Genomic DNA, 6555 nt, shown 5'->3' on the forward strand with positions numbered 1-6555 from the left:
AATGATGTGGGATTCCGATCTGTATGTTGTGAGTATCAATGGTTAATAAAGGAATTGCTTTGGGCCTATAGTCGAGCTATAGGAGAATAGAGTTAGGCAGGGAAAACTAAACTGAATGCAGAGTCCTGAAATTGTAAAATTATTGTCTATGTTCTGGATTACATACAAATCTTCTTCCAGGTGATTGCTAAATATTTACTGATATCGTGCAATAGAAACAGTGGTGAGAGACAAATTGTAGACAAATGAGAGCTCTCCTTGGCAAGAAGAGGATGAATTCCTGTGGAAGGACTCCACATCAGGCTAGAACTTTTAAAACTAAGAAAACTTTGCAAAGGTGTGATGTGTAGAGTAGATAGATTGTAGTGTGTCAACACTGTCTCCTCGAGGCTTTCCAGGATAAATTGTGGTTTGCTAATGCAAAGCTGAGAATTTCATTATGATTAACACACTACCTAGTCAAACCATTTTTGAAATACACTCTAATCTGTGGGAACATTGCCTGACATCGGGGAACAGAAACATGACCTGGAAACATTTTTAAATATTTAATTCTATGCTTGTATCGATCCTTTCTTGTTATTTAATTTTCTTAATTTCTACAGTATAATGAACACAGTCCCCCACTACCAAAAATTATACAGTAGAGTTTTCCGCATTTGAAAAAAAATGCGGGGTCAGCATATCTGGAGTGCAATTGAGAAGACTTGCACTGAGAAAAGCACCTTTGTGATCATGGTATCTCCCCTGTCAGGAAAGTGTTATACTGAAACAAACGTTATTAATGAAAACCAAGAACTGTATATGTCTTTGTTCTCTAGTCTCACATTGATAATCTTTGCTTAGGGTTCTACATGGCTTATGATTATATAATTTGATTAGGACTATCTCTTCAAGAATAAATAATGGAGATTAGTTCATAAATACAATTCCTAAGAAGAGTCCATCAGTTAACATTCAGTATGAAGTTTTATCACAGGAGTATCACAGCAAAAAGGAAAATAAAGTAGATAGATATAAATTCTAAGGAATATAAGAAAACATTCTCTTAAATTGGTTTTATTTTGATTAATCAGATTTAGTCTCTCTTAAGGAAATGGTCCCTTTAATCAGACTATGCTATTGCCTTTCCAATCCCTACAGAAACACTGTCAGGATACATACTCTGCGAGGGCCTCAAAGGCTATACACATGCCATTAAATAAAACTGATACTGTGTTGATATTCATATGTTCTAAAGATAATAAGCATTTTATAAGTAAGTTTAAATATTGAGAATGAGAAATGTAGATTTTAAAATGTAATATGTCATAACATAGAACATTTCTACCAAAAGCCAGGGACATACAAAATGGGAACAAAGTAAAAGAAGGAAAAAAATGAAGAGCCTTATGTACTTAAGTGTGTCTGTGTAAACCTAAGTAAAACTTTATATATTATTACCTGAGTATTACTCATATATTTAAAAATAAAAAAAACATTTTGATTACACATTTTGAGACAGTGTTTCTCACTGGCTTGGAACTTTAAGATGGCTAAACTGGCCGGCCAACACAGTTACAAACATATATGGAGGTTTGGATGTTTTTTGTTTGTTTGTTTAATTTTTTATTTATTTATTAAAGATTTCTGACTCTTCCCCGCCACCGCCTCCCATTTCCCTCCCACTCCCCCAATCAAGTCCCCCTCCCTCGTTAGCCCAAAGAGCAATCAAGTTTCCCTGTCCTGTGGGAAGTCCAAGGACCACCCACCTCCATCCAGGTCTAGTAAGTTGAGCATCCAAACTGCCTAGGCTCCCACAAAGCCAGTTCGTGCAGTAGGATCAAAAACCCATTGCCATTGTTCTTTAGTTCTCAGTAGTCCTCATTGTCCACTATGTTCAGCAAGTCCGGTTTTATCCCAGGCTTTTTCAGATCCAGGCCAGCTGGCCTTGGTGAGTTCCCGATAGAACATCCTCATTGTCTCAGTATGTGGGTGCACCCCTCGCAGTCCTGAGTTCCTTGCTCGTGCTCTCTCTCCTTCTGCTCCTGACCTGGACCTTGAGATTTCAGTCTGGTGCTCCAATGTGGGTCTCTGTCTCCTTTCATCGCCTGATGAAGGTTAGTATTCAGGAGGATGCCTATATGTTTTTCTTTGGGTTCTCCTTCTTATTTAGCTTCTCTAGGATCACTAATTATGGGCTCAATGTCCTTTACTTATGGCTAGAAACCAAATATGAGTGAGTACATCCCATGTTCCTCTTTTTGGATCTGGCTTATGAGCTCTAGGGCTCAAAGTCAGATCCTTCTGTTCATTAAGAAAATGCTTTAACACTGAACTATCTTGCAAAGGCTGTGATTTTGAATGAATTATTTTTATAAACTTAACTTCACATTCAAACGTTACAATTATTTAATTCCATAGAGATCAAAGTTAGAATTTAGATTTTATCATTAAAACAAAAGTGAGTACAAAGATATAGAACGAATTTGGTAGTCTAATTCAATTATTGGGTTAAATTGGTATTTAGATATCATAAGAGACTGAAAGTTAGAAAAAAAGAAAGAATACATTGTAGTTGGGCAACTGCATCTTGTGATAAAATGCTATTATACAAATTGATTTTATAACAAATGACCAAGAAACAATTACCGTAGATGGTAGATGATATCTATTCTATAATTATTCAACTCTCTAGGGCATAATCCAAGGTTCAGTGGAGAAAATTTTTCAGAAGGAAGATGATAGTGGAAAACACAGGTTTCCAGATTTAAAAGACAGTAAGATTTAAAAGATGAACAGACTAGAGAGAGTAATGCGACTTGTGGCAGGCTAAACACTACAGGAGAGTACTCTGCTCCCAGTATGTCATGAATACAAAAGGATAATGTCATAGCTTAAAACAAAGAGAGTTTCATAAAATTTACACTCTATGCCCAGGACCACATAATGTATAACAGTCATGAGATTGAAATGAAGCTAGAGAACAAGAGAAGGAAGGTAGAGATGGGAGTATGAGACTCAGAGAGAGGACACACAGAGATAGAGGCAGGAAGAGCCACATGATTACGTGAGGAAAAGAGAGAAGATACAGGAATGAAACACGGACTAAAACACATTCATCTCTATCAAGTATTACTGAGGAGACTGTCAGTCCAATGAGAAGGGAATCAGGGATCCACATTAGCTATAGGTTTGGGGAAGATCTTATCTTCTCTGCACTCAGCCGTATCAGTGTAATCAATCACTTAAAACCAGTTGTGCTCAGGCTTTGGCTAGTTTTAGAGTTAACAGTGCCTATTTACCCAAATATTCCATTCTTGATGTCAAAAATAAGATGTCATGGGACTGTCCTAATTGAGACCTCTGGAAAATATTTCTAGGTAGAAGGGAAAAACTTGTAGTCAGATTAATACTGTCTCCCATTATTTTTAGATGCCCTTCATAGAATGGTTTCTAGTGTGAGATTCACTAGTTTTCCAGAGAAAATTTATGATCTTTTTTGGCCTTAAGAGTAATAAGTTCTCCGGGCTGTGGTGGTTCATGCCTTTAATCCCAGCACTCAGGAGGCAGAGGTATGTGGACCTCTGTCAGTTTGAGACCAGCCTGGTCTATAAGAGCTAGTTCCAGGACAGGCTCCAAAGCTAGAAAGAGAAACCCTGTCTCGATAAAAAACAAAATAAGTAAATAAATACATAAAATTAAAAAAGAGCAATAAGGTCTAAGGTACATATCAAGTGGACAGATTGCCAAAAGTGGACTAAGTGGACAGATCCAAATGTTCTATTCAGGCAATGCAATAAGAAAGCATGTACTACTGATTACTTTATGTAGTTGAAGGACACGCAAGAAAATGGTCAAATCAGGATGTCAAATCCCACAAAGGTGTTGTTGTTGTTGGAGAATATGAACTCTATTTACCAAGGAAGATGAGGCAATCGAGATAGACTCTCTAACTGCGCTCACATACGGAACTACATAAAAATAGGTCGTAAGTGACTTGTGTCCATAAATGACTAAATGCACACACACACATACTCTACACTGCTGGCCAGCTTATTGTAGGAGTGCTAAGACTGGCTTGGTTTGCATGATTAGGTTTTGCAAATATCTTTCTTATCATTTATCTAACATTTTTAGAATTTGCATTAAATAAAATCTTTTTTATTATTTATTTCTTTTATTTTCTTCTCTATCTTTATTTTTTACATTGCTCCAATATTAGTTGTAAATCTTATTCTAAATATCTATTTCCTTTCATACAATTCTGGTACCTTACTATAAATATTATTACCCTCTTTTCTTTATTATACTAATGGTAATGGAATTGAAACGGCCATTCTTTTTATGATATATTTCTATATTTTCATAGTAGGAATGTTTATCAGTTGTAGTTGAATTCGTATTAGGAATTATACACCTGTAGTGGTATTGTAGATTGTGCTCAATGATCTGAACATACGTGAAAAGGACTTAGTTACTGAGCTACACACAAGCAATAGGGACAGCCTAACCCTATAAAATGTATCTTGACCATTAGCTGTGTTAGCTGAAGGAATACAGTGATGCTTAAAGTTTAGCCTAAATCCTGACTGCAATTGGTCATGTTTCAATTTACTAAAACAAAAATCATGAAAAGCAAAGCAACATTCAAAATAACCAACTTCAAAGTAATTAATTCCAATGGGATCAAATAAATTAAATGCCAGAGTATGAATTAAAAAAAAACTGACAATTAGAATTTTTAATAATATCAGAAACTATAATCCAACTTGTGAATGAATTAAAATAATATATATTAATAGTTGAATTTAATTAGAAAGTCAGCATAAACTATCAAGAAAAATCAATAATGATAAAGAAAAGCAGTATAAAGCTTATTTGAAAACTTAGACTGTATAAGTTTGCACTCCTACCACCAAAAGAGGATTGATCCCCTTTGTTCCACATCTTCTCCAGCATGAGCTGTCACTTATGTTTTTTTTTTTTTTTTATCTTAGCTATTCTGGCAGGTGTAAGATGGAATATTAAAATAGTTTTGATTTGCATTTCCCTGATGGCTATGGATGTTGAATATTTCTGTAAGTGTTTCTCAGCCATTTGAGATGCCTCTGTTGCTAATCTGTTTAGATCTGTACACATTTTTTTTCTTTTTGACTTTATATATGAGAGTTCACAAAAAACATCATAGGATGTATANTAAGCCAAATTCCTATCCCCAGGCATTACCTCTCAAGAAGCAAAACTGAAAACTGCCTTTATTATTACATTGATCCAAAAAATATATAAAGAGACTCCAAGTATGCCTACATTACCATCTATTTCAATATCCTTACATTTCTTTCTTGCCTAAAAATGACCTCTTGCAGATAGCTCTCTCCCATTTGGGGCAGTTAACATTTATTGCCAAGAGTAGCAAAAGGAGAAACAATGTATTTCTATTTCTAATAATAATACAGTCTTGTTGGGAAAAAACAGCAATCATGTACTCAAATTTCCACTCCATATCATGGACTACCAGACATTGCCAAACAGACAAGGTCTTTCCCACTTCACTAAGGCATCCTTTACCTATCTGCATTTACTATTTTATTTCTCCATCCGGACTCTCATAATCTTCTCCCAGAATTATAAACTATTACAAACCTCAGACAATTTTTATAACAATTCACCAATACTTTCTTCAACTGCCAATAAACTAATCCAACTTACAAATCATAAACCCTCATTCCACATTCACCAGATGCAGGGCCTCCAACACAATATGGACTGAAAGATCAGTTTTACATATATGGCCCCAGTCAAAAACCACAAATACTTTCCCATCCTTGTGGATGTATTATCAGGATGGATGGAGTTCTTGTGGATCTCTAACAAAAAGGGCCACATGGTTACACCCCATTTGTTATTGATTTTGTTTGATGATATCTAGTTTCTTTGAGTTCTTCATATATTTTGATTATTATTCCTTTGTCAGATGTAGATTTGGTGCTGATCCAGCAATACCACTCTTGGGAATATACCCAAGAGATGCCCAATCATACTACAAAAGCATTTGTTCAACTATGTTCATAGCAGCATTATTTGTAATAGCCAGAACCTGGAAACAACCTAGATGCCCCTCTATGGAAGAATGGCTAAAGAAAGTGTTGAATATATACACATTAGAGTACTACTCAGTGGATTACGTGTTCTTTTGGTGAACAAATTATTGATTTCCTTGTATATTTTGAAGATCATATTTCTGTCTGAGAGATGCCATGTATTTCATAAGTGCAGGAAATATTATTTTCACAAATGAGTTTCTTTTTCTTTTTACTATTTTTACCATGTTCATCTAATTTGGGGCTTTATAACTTCATTTATAATGATACTTTTCCAACCTATAAATATAGTCTTATGTTAATTATCTGATGATATTGTTTATAAACCTAAGATCTTGTATCAAATTTATACATTAGATTTATCAAATGAGGTAACAGTTTCATTTCAAAGCATTAGCATATTTTTATAGGTGTAGAGAGATAGTTACATTCCTTTTTAAACAGAATGTAAATATTTCTTAATATATATTAA

At 34.8% G+C, this 6555-nt stretch overlaps 1 non-coding gene across 1 annotated transcript; it reads right to left on the reverse strand.

Annotated features, from left to right (window-relative positions):
- Positions 1–600: 600 nt before the first annotated feature.
- LOC126487301 (U1 spliceosomal RNA) lies at positions 601–762 on the reverse strand. Its single transcript, XR_007588326.1, has one exon. It is a non-coding gene; the product is annotated as a U1 spliceosomal RNA (small nuclear RNA).
- Between the last annotated feature and the right edge of the window lie 5793 nt (positions 763–6555).

This window comes from Alexandromys fortis, unplaced genomic scaffold (genome assembly GCF_014885135.2).
Source record: "Alexandromys fortis isolate MF-2015 unplaced genomic scaffold, M_Fortis_MF-2015_v1.1 scaffold_142, whole genome shotgun sequence".
In the NCBI taxonomy this organism is placed as follows: Eukaryota; Metazoa; Chordata; class Mammalia; order Rodentia; family Cricetidae; genus Alexandromys; species Alexandromys fortis.